A 6,422-nucleotide genomic window follows, 5' to 3' on the forward strand; every position below is an offset into this window, starting at 1 on the left:
AGAGGGGAACTTCCACAAATAGATAAAGAACATCTATAGAAAAGCTACAGCTAATATCATACTTAATGACGTGAAAGCTGAAGCTTTTTCACTAAGATGAGGTGCAAGGTTAGGATGTCCCCTCTCCCCATTCCTTTTTAGCATCATACTGGAAGAAAGCCGATGCAAGAAACAAGAAAATGAAAGAAAATGTAGACAGATTAAGAAGGAATAAATAAAAATGTCTTTGTTCTCAGATGATACACTTACCTATGTAAAAAATGCAAAAGAATAAACAAAAAAAGAAAAAACCTTCTAGAACTGATAAGTAATTATAACAAGGTTACAGGATACAAGGTTAATATACAAAAGCTTATGAACAGATGTTTAAGTCCTAGGTCATTCAGAAGTTACAAAAATTTAAAACAGCAGTGAGATACCATTCCATATCCATTAGAATGACCAAATTCAAGACACTCAAAACACCAAATGCTGGTGAGAATGGAGCAGTGGGAACTGTCATTCATTGTTAGTGAAAATGCAAAATAACACAGCCACCTTGGAAAGCAGATTGCCAGTATCTTACTAAACAAAGCATACTCTCACTATATGATTCAATAACCATGCTCTTGATAGTTCCCCAAATGAGTTAAAAACATATATCCACACAAAAACCTACCTATGGATGTTTATAGAAGCTTTGCTCATAATTGCCAGTTAGAAGCAGCCCTGATGTCCCTCAGGAGGTAAATTGATAAACTGTGGTACGTCCAGACAGTGGAATATTATTCAGCAATAAAAAGACATGAGCTAGCAAGACATGAGAAGACATGGAGGAACCTTAAACGGGTGTCATTAAGTGACAGAAGCCAACCTAAAAGGTTGCATACCATGGCACTCCAACTGTATGACACTGTGGAAAAGGCAAAACCATGGAGACAATATAAAGATCAGTGGCTCCCCAAGGTTGGAAGAGAAGAAGAGGAAGGAATAGTCAGAACACAGATGATGTTTAGGGGAGTGAAAATGTTCTTTATGACATTATTATGGTGGATGCACTATACGTTTGTCCAAACCCATAGAACATACAACATCAGGAGTGAGCCCCAATGTAAGTTAGGGACTTTGGAGGGTAATGATGTGTCAGTGTAGGTTTATTGATTGTAACAAGTGTAGCACTCTGGTGTGGGGTGTTGATAGTGGAAGAGGTTGTGCACTTTTGGGGGGCTGGGGTTTCATGGGAAGTCCCTGTCGCTTCCACTTGATTTTGCAGTGAATTTAAAACTGCTCTAAGTCTCCAGCTGTGGGCCTGTGGGGAGCATGGCAGCAGGCTCTGAGTGGAGGCAAAGAGAAGGAGCGGCTGCGAGGCAGCTCTGGAACAGCCCACAAGAGGGGCTGCTGTCTGCACTGGGAGGTCTTGTCAAGAGAACTTGTAGAAATGCTAGCAATTTCAAGAAACCAAATGTTGTTGCCATCAGACGAGGAGAACTAGGTCCCGGAATGGTTAATATCCAGGGATGGGGAATTTCAAGAACTGATGAAATTGGCACTCAATCAGGGAAATACCCATCATGAAATGTAGGCTGTAGAAAAGGAAGTGGAGAAGAGAGATAGTGATATTCACTAACTACAAAAATGCTAAAGGAAGCAGAACAAATACTGGCCACAGTGTTTACCAAGCAAAAGAAAAACTCAAATCAATAGAAAAAGCAAGACAAGGTACCATCTCCGCCGAAGAAAAAATTAAGTATGCACATAGGATTAGTGCAAGCAATGCAGCGTGTGCCCCACTGACCTAGGTCCCAGGGGACCTATGGTGACCACATCCAACTGATGTAGAGCTGAGAAGTGGGTTACCGGGTCAAATGAATAATCCTTCCACTAATGGTATAAATGGTCATTTACCAGGGGATGTCCTCGCAGCAGGCAGATTGCCAGATGTCCTTGCTCCACAATACCCATCGCAGTCAAGTGACATGGCAATGAACACGCTACCACCAAATCACGGGAATGACCTCCAGGGCATAATACGGAAAATGAAGATGATGCAGAAGTTATGTCAACAGACTCCTCGAGCAGTAGTAATGACTCTAATCATAAAACATTAAAGACAAAATTCATACAGAATTGAATACGATGGGGGCTACCCGGATGGCTCAGTCAGTTGAGCATCGGACTTTCGATTTCAGCTCAGGTCACGATCTCAGAGTTGTGAGATGAGCCTTGCTTCGGCGGGCTCCATGCTGGGCGTGGAGTCTGCTTAAGATTCTCTCTCTCCCTCTGCCCCTTCCCCCACTTCATTCTCTCTTTAAAAAACAAACAAACAAACAAAACAGAATTGAATATTACTGAATTCTGTTTCTTAAATAATCGCAAACCTGTAAAAAATAGACAGGTAACACTGGCTATAGTGGAATTGTGCAGCCCACGAAAAATCACTGTACTTTTTTTTTTAAGATTTTATTTATTTATTTATTTATTTATTTGAGAGAGAGAGACAGAGATAGTGAGCAGGGAGGAGAGGGAGAAGCACGCTCCCTGCTGAACAGGGAGACTGACTCGGGGCTCAATCCCATGAGCCAAAGGAAGTTGCTTAACCAACTGAGCCACCCAGGCGCCCCAGTACTTTCTTTTTTAAGCCAAAAATTATGGTTTCAATTCTAAACCACTAAGTGAATATTTAAAGTATAATTAAAATTTATTGTTGGAAAAGAATTATTCATTTCAGTGCCGCTCTACCCTGTTCTAGTCCAGTTATGTTGGATTTGTACATAGCAGCTCTGGAAATAAAAGTTGAGGGATATGACCCATGCACATATCACTAATCAGCCCCTGGAATTGTTTAGAAAAGCATTTTAAATAAGGGCAGTGGATCAGTGACTGTGTATCATATCTCAAAATGACAAAACCCTCATTTGGAAATGAAGGCTTAGTGACCTTAGCTTCTGTTGCAGTAATGGGGGAAACGGTCTCAATTTGTACTGTCTGTAATTTTTGTAAATAATTTTGTAAATACAAACTATTGTTTGTAAAATATTTAAAAAATAAAAAAATCAAACCTCTCTAAAAAAACAACGGCATGAATGGAGCTAGAGATTATTATGCTAAGTAAAATAAGTCAGTCAGAGAAAGACAAATACCATATGATTTCACTCGTATATGGAATTTAAGAAACAAAACTGATGAACATAGAGGAAAGAAAAAAAGAGAGAGAGGGAGGCAAACCATAAGAGAGACTCTTAACTAGAGAACAAACTGAGGGTTTTTGGAGGCATTGAGGGTGGGGGATGGGCTAGATGGGGGATGGGTATTAAGGAGGGCACTAATGATGAGCACTGGGTGTTATATGTAAGTGAGGAAGCACTGAATTCTACTCCTGAAGCCAAGATTACACTACACGTTAACTAATTAGAATTTAAATAAAAGCTTGAGACATTTAAAAAACTCCTCTAAAAAAAGGTCTTTATGTTTTTTTAAAAAACCTTCACACATATGTGGATCTTAGAACAGAAGTTTAAAATAAATGAAGCAAAAACTTCATAAATGGCAGGAAAAATAGACAAACCCACAAGTTACATACTGTATTATTCCATTTATATGACATTCTTGCAAAGGCAAACTATAAAGACAGAAAACAGATAGTAATTGCCCAGGACTGTGGGCTGTGGGAAGGGTTCACTACGAGAGGGCAGAGGGAATGTTTCAGGGTGATGGAACTGTATAAAATCTTTATCGTGGTGGTAGTTGCAAGCCTGTATACATTTGTCAAAACTTACTGAACCCTACACTAAAAAGGGGGAATTTTACTATATGTAAATTGATTATCAATTTTTAAATTAGGCAAAATAAAGAAACATTAAAAGACAACGGAAAATATTCATTGCAACATCTATCTACAGCTATATATTCTTACTTCCAGCAATTCAATTAACTTCTTTTTTTTTTTTTACATGGACCAATTAGGAACACTTAGTTCCAAGATTAGCTCTCACACTTCTTAGCTGTGCTAAAATCGAAACTACCCCAGGGTTCACATTTCTCTTGTGAAAAATGAAATGAGTGCATTCAGTAAACAAAGTAAATGATATTCGAGACGTCTTTCAGAATACATGGCATTGCACTGACCCAGCACACATCCGTTTAAGCAATTCTTTCAGGTTTTTGTTTGCTAACCACATTCATAAACGCCTCTGCAAGTTGAAAACAAAAGTACTATGAATCACTGTACAGCCAGAGATGTGGTTATTCACTGAAATTTAGAATTGGAAGGCAACTTTATGATCAAACATTAAATCCTTTTTATAAAGCACATTGGGTCCGGTTGGGTTAGTGCCCAGGGTGGCTTGTTGGTGACCATGCCGGACCATGTCAGATCACATCAGCTGCTTTTGCTTCTGTTTTCCATCTCATTCCAGCACCTAGTCGAGTGCAACAAGTGTGATCATGTCTTTCTTTAACTCCAAACTTCCCAATGCATTGTTATGTCAGAGTAAAATCCCAAGTCCATATAGTAGTAAGTATGGCCTCACATGATATGCCCCCTTCTTGCTTCTGGAACTTCACTTCCTATGACTCTTTGTCCCCATTCTTTCCGTCCCAGGGACACAGGACTCATTGCTGTACCTCAACCACTATACAGCTGGCCCCCTCTCTGAGAATGCTCTTCCCTGGCATCACTTTGCCTCTCGTTCTATCTCTCTAAGTTCCTCCAGGTCTTTATTCAAGTGCTACTGAAACCATCAGGCCATCCTATCTAAGGGTGCAACCACCCAGCCCCATGGACTGTTCTTCTTAGCACTTATCAGTTTGTGACATGCTGTAGATCTTCGAATAATGCTCACTTCATTCTTTCCAACTGGGATGGAAGCTCCACGACCAGGAAAATGGATAGAAAAGTTACTCCCAGGGAGCAGAATTAGAGTTCATCGAAGAACCATCCACCATCAGCCACAGGGTCTCCACAGAGCCTCCCCAGCATTCATTCTTAAGTGCCATGGAGAGCGGATGCTGTCTGTCTCCCATTATTTAATTCTTTCCTCACTGGAGTTTGTGTTGCAGTTATCGTGCACCTGTTTCACATCTTTGCTGGTGTGAGAGAAGCACACAGGACTTGTCTATTGGGTCATAGCTTTCTAAACACTGCCCGCAGACAGTACTGAGGTCTGGACTTGACACTACAGGTACTGACTGGGTGGGACACTGGGTTGTCTCCCTTGGATATGGGCAAGAATATTTCCTTTGGGAAGAAGAATGCAAACAGATTATATCGTGCTACTGGATGGCTAACTGGACATGAAAATTCATACACCTCTTCCCATAGCATAAAGTTGTCACTAGAAGCACTAGTGGCAGCCGGGGTGACAGTCCCCAGCTGTTCCTTTGCCTCTAGAATAGGCCACAGACATAGTTCTTGCCAATGGAACATAAACAGAAGTATATTTGTTACTAACAAGTCATAGCAGGAGAAAAGTGGAGATGAGTCCTTCACCCTGTTGTGCTCCTTCTGTCGACCGGGGACTGGAGGCACAAGGTGTGAGCAACCACAGACTCGAAACCGTCACTGTCTGACCGGGGCCATGGACCGGGACTTGCCTGCGAGCGAGCACCAAACTCGCACTGTGTCAAACCCATTGGCTGTACCAGCTCTTACTCTACCTAACGCATGCCCAGAGCTGCTTTCCTAGTCATGACGCCCAAGTCTTTTTAAAAATTGTTCTCACCCTCTCCCAAAGTTAGAAAGTTAAGGGTATGAGCTAATGGCTTCTAAATACCACCAACACACACACACACACACACACACACACACACACACACACACACAAGAAGGGACCCTCAAGTGGCAGTTAATGGAACAAACAAGATCTCCTCCTTGTTGATTTTCTCTGCATGCGTAGCTATGCATTATGCAGGGTTCTTTGATTATTAATGATGACGGTTTTTTAAATGACAATTCCTGGTACCCCATTAAATCATAATATGGAATTATGAGTACTACACAGAGGTCGCTATAAAGTGCTCTGTGGAGAGAAAATCTGAAGACTCGGGAGCCCATGACAAGGGCGGAGTTAGACGGTCAAGGTGCTTCCTCGCACACCGGAATAAAGGGTTTGGGTTTGATATGAAGTAAATGTGCCCTCAGTAAACGTGTTTAAGAGTCTCTCTACTTAAATGTCACCTGCTCAGAGAAGTCTCCCTTCCCAGAACACCTACCTAACTAGAAACTCTGTCCTCGAAGTGTGCTGTCTCTTCATCCATGATTCCTTTCCTGCATACCTTCCTCACTATAGAATAGAAGCTTCCTGAGTCAGTCAGGGGTGTTATCTTACTCATCCCCCAAGTATTCTTGGGACTGAGCAGATGATCTGGCCCAGGGGAAACACTGAGTAAGTACTGCTGAATGAATAAAACGGGGAGTGTTTGTGACAGGTCTGTGTCACTCTGTG

At 41.5% G+C, this 6,422-nt stretch overlaps 1 pseudogene; it reads left to right on the forward strand.

The window, feature by feature from the left end:
* Positions 1 to 1,396: 1,396 nt before the first annotated feature.
* LOC103660895 lies at positions 1,397 to 2,110 on the forward strand (annotated as a pseudogene).
* The last annotated feature ends 4,312 nt before the right edge of the window (positions 2,111 to 6,422 follow it).

This window comes from Ursus maritimus, unplaced genomic scaffold, assembly GCF_017311325.1.
Source record: "Ursus maritimus isolate PB19 unplaced genomic scaffold, ASM1731132v1 scaffold_13, whole genome shotgun sequence".
Classification (NCBI taxonomy): domain Eukaryota; kingdom Metazoa; phylum Chordata; class Mammalia; order Carnivora; family Ursidae; genus Ursus; species Ursus maritimus.